Below are 4,802 nucleotides of genomic sequence, written 5' to 3'. Positions count from 1 at the left end.
ATGGCACTTTTTTACATCCGCTATACATTTCTGGAACTCTATTCCTCACAGTTCTCAAATGTTAAGTAACACATTTAACTTTAAAAGAAACGTTATTAAACTATTCTCGAATTAACCTATCTAATATTCATGATTTTAAATACGATTAAATGTTTGAATTGAATAACCTTCTTATATAATTTAAATTAATAATCACCCCGTTGTCGACACCAATTTTGAGTCGTCGTAAAATTTTCTGTCGACAGAATATGATTTGTGTCGACTCAATTTTGGTTTTAACTTGTACTAAAATATATTTCTTTACTTAAAATAATTACAAAAAATATCAGAAATTACTAAAAACTGTCGACTTCGACTTGTATCGCAAACGACTTACATAATACATTACATTATTGTATTACATTTCTGTACTGCATAATGAAAAAATAAATAAAAATAAAACATGAAAATATTAGGTACATTTTGAGCCAAATGTAACCCATACTAATTATTTTTGTTAAGCAGAGTTAATTTTTGATCTTCTAAAAAATGCAAGTTGATATCTCATTAGTTTTAAAAATATACCTATTTAAATAAAAGTCCTTCAAAAAGAGATATTTTTGAATCTAATTGAGATATTGGAGTTCACATTGCTCGCAGATGGTTAAATACTATTTAATTAATCATGTGAACAGTGGTTAAGGTCTTATGGGGCGAATTGAGTTTTTTGCTACTAGGGTTGATGTTGAAAGTATTTTTGTACTATATTAGTAATCCCTTAAAGCATTGACCGCAAACATTTCATGTTGATGTAACTGATATGGGTTCAAAGCTTTTATTTAGGTATGAAGGTTCAACTGTCTTTTAAACGTTACTATAACAACGATGCCAGCAAAACTAACAAAAATATGGAGATTTTATATTAAAAATGTTACAACTCAAGTTTTTGTCAAATTAAATTATTGATAGCAAAAACATAATGACCTCTAAATAAAATTATAGAACTTTTTGTAAATGCCCATAATTTTAAAATTATTTAAACAGCTTTAAAAAATTTCAAACATTTTTTAGAAATTTTCAAATTATGGCAAATTTCAATCAATTTATATAAAATTTCTACAATAGCCCAATTCACAATCTAGTGTAAATGGTCCTGTATCATTGCATTTGCAAATGGTTTAGTATATTTTTACAATACAGTAACGTGTATTTTGTGTGTTTGTAAAAAAGCTGAAAAATTGTTCACATTTAATAGCAAATATTTACAATTACATAAATACAATTGCAAAAATACTCCAGATCGTGAATTGTGGTAATATATTAACATAATAAAAATTATGAATACAAAACTAACAAAAATTAATAAATGTAATTATATTTTTTAAGATATGCGACTTATATGTATGTGGGCAATTTCGTGTCAAGTTACTGTCTTTAATAAATTATTTACATAACTCAAAAATAGCCATCTTAAGTTCTTCGGAAAATTTTTGCTGGGACTAATAGGTGAAAAGTTACATGTTGTATGTGCTATTCAATGTACTAACTTTAGTGCAAATTTCATCGAAGTTAATTACCTACGTTTATTTTAAATGTGTTATGATTTGCTTTCTTTATTTTCTCCTAAAAACTATACTTTTTTGAGTTGGCACTTATTGAACATAGAGTCTGGATATGTTTTTTAGCTAAATAAAATAGTTACTAAAGTTCTTTCCAAGTTGAATCTATAAATTTAACATTTTGCTAAAGAGAGTGTATAATCCGTTTCTGCATAAGCTATATTCTATGTCGAAGTTTGGAGGTCAAATATTAGTGACTACTTCGTAATTTTTCAAAAACATAATTGAGTATTATAGCTTATAGGACAAAAAATTTGTGTTATTAACAAAATCTATGTTTCGTGTAATCATCATCACCAGTTTTTCCATCTGTAAATTGATTTCCTTAAAATAATCGTATATTCAGCAATGAAGCAGCTGTAAGCTTTTGACAATTGTAACAAGTCGTAAAACCATGTTGAAACGACTATTAAAGAAATTAGACAAAAATTACAATACTTCAGGTAAGTGCTGTAAGCTTTAAATACTTAAATTCAAAATAGTTAATGTTATGAACAATAATATTATAATAAAAATAATATTCATAATCACTACGACACACAGTACGTTGTCCCCATACAATTAATGGACAAAAGTAGTCATCGTAGAAAAATAAAATTTGGTACGCAAGTACGGTTTAGCAAGTTAATATAAATTAAATTTTTAAATTAAAAATTGGAGCAAGTATTTCGAATATAAAGAGGGTAAAAACGGGTAAATTTTGTAATATAATATCTTCTAAACGAATTTAGATATAAACAAGTAAGAGTGTTATATTTTGCTGTGCCGAATCTTATATACCCTTCACCACAGTGTATTTTAAAAATATTAATTTTATAAATTTAAAATTTTTTCTCGGCTATGTTATTATAACACCAAAAGCAAAACAAAATGAACAACAACAAAGCTAAACGAAATAAAAAACAAAATACACAAGGCAATTAAACCAACAGGCATCTAAACATACATAACGAAAAACACAAAAAAACAAAAACAGAATAAACAACGCAATAAAACCAACCTACATCCAAATATACAAACAGAATTCACAAAAAGAAAACAAAAACAAAATACATAACTCAATGAAGCTAACAGCATCAGCATCCAAATATACAAAACAAAATACACAGCTGAATAAAACCAAATACATCTACACACACGTGCACATCTTCACATTCTAATATACAGTGTTGCTTATTTAATAAAGCATGAAAAAAATATTACATTTTTTGATGAAATTTTCAGAGGTTGTCTCGAATTTTTGCTCATATCTCCGTTATTTACTGACCGATTTTGCTGATTTTAAATAGCGATATTCTCGAAAGCATGTCTAACAGAATTATTGAAGATTCAGATCTCGCCGATATCTGGGATCCCCTAAAAACTGATTTCAACAGACAGACGGACGGAAATGGCTTAATCGACTCCTCTATCTATAAGGATCCAGAATATATATACTTTATAGGGTCGGAAAATTATATTATAGAAATTACAAATGGAATGACAAACTTCTCACCTTCTCTCGAATGTGAAGGGTATAAAAAAGAATATTTGTGTCGTCGTATCTCTGAGAATTTAGGGGATAGGTGTCCGCACCTTTTTGAAATTTAAGCCTTTTTGGAAGAAAAATGCGTTAAATGGTATATTAGTACATTTTTGGTACTATCTGTATCTTTAAACATAGAAATAAAATTTAAATTATATTTCTTACCTATTAAATATTTAATAATAAAAATTTGGCACCTTTTGAAAATTTGAACATTTAATGTGTTAAAATATTATTTGTTTATTAAAAGGATTTTTTTATTGGATTATTTCGAAATAATTACATATTAATTTAAACTTTTTAAAATTAAAAAGTAGAATCTGAGCACTGAATACATATAGTAGTACATATAGGCGAAACTGAAGGGGTTTTCAAAGAAACATTTTTATTCTCTTCACACAGACGAGCTCTGAGAGAATAAAACAAACTTGTGAGAACTAAACGCACTCACTAAACATCAAATTTTCTTCACAAAATTGCGAGGATATTACCACTTATTAGTTTTTCTTATCACTTAAACTTAATGTTTATTATTTTTTTCAACACTTTTCATTTATTTAAAACCCCGAAAATAATTTATATTTTACAAACGAAAAAAAAAATATTTTTTATTCTTTGACATTTTATTTTAATTAAAATTGAAAAATGAAAAGCTGTACATTTTAGTATTGAAAATTAAAAAAGTATTTTACATACTTTTTTTAATTCAACAAAAAAATAACAAAAATACGAGTTTATAATACGTTTTGAGATAAAATATCTTTTCAAAACAATAAATAACTAATATTTTCATTCACTGCCATATAAAATTTCATTAATAACACACAAAGAATAACGTCCAAAAAATACATTTTTTATTTAGTAACTTTTGAACAACTGTTTATTTTTGTGCTTCTACTAATACATTCTCACCAGTTAGGTCTTTGACAGGGGACTTAGGTCCTTGACAATTAGTTTCGCCTATATACTACTATATGACTGAATATTTAAAGCCTATGTCTTTATGGTATGTTGGTTATGGTATTTAATGTTTAGTGCTGATTGTTAAATATCTAAATGAAATTTATATTGTTCGCTTAATTCTCTGATGAAATTGCAAAAACAATTCTCTTCAGATTATGTGCTGATTTATTGGATATTATTCGAAACCCATTTTATATTTTACTTCAGAAAATGTGCAGACTATTCTTCTTTATGTCTAAAGAATAATATAGGAATAAAAATAAAATTATCTTGGCGAAGGATGTGCAGATCAGTCTCATAATTGTCGTAACAATTCCCTTTCGACCATGTGCAGACAAGTCTGATGTTAATCGTTTAATACTTCATAAAATGCGCAGAAAAGTCGAATTAAAAGTTTGCCGATTATTCTGTAAAATGTCTAAAAGAAATTTATATTATTCGTTAAAAATTCTGATAAAGTATAACAATTATTTCAGAAAATTTCTGACATGTCTCAAAAATTGTTTACTGGGTTAATAAGCCCCTAGAAATTTATTTTTTATCTTTCTATCCAATAACAACACTGCTTCATTCGTGTATTTGACATAATATAACAGTTAGAGTCCTCAAATTTTTTGGGAGCCACTTTAGTTTCAATAGGATTATTTAGGATAAAAATTTGGCGGACTAGCGTTAGGGGACGTGGTACCTCCCATATAAATTAAATACAAAAATTT

Source organism: Lucilia cuprina, chromosome 6 (genome assembly GCF_022045245.1).
Source record: "Lucilia cuprina isolate Lc7/37 chromosome 6, ASM2204524v1, whole genome shotgun sequence".
Lineage (NCBI taxonomy): Eukaryota > Metazoa > Arthropoda > Insecta > Diptera > Calliphoridae > Lucilia > Lucilia cuprina.
The sequence above is the reverse complement of the archived record's forward strand: the minus strand, read 5'-3'. Positions refer to the sequence as shown.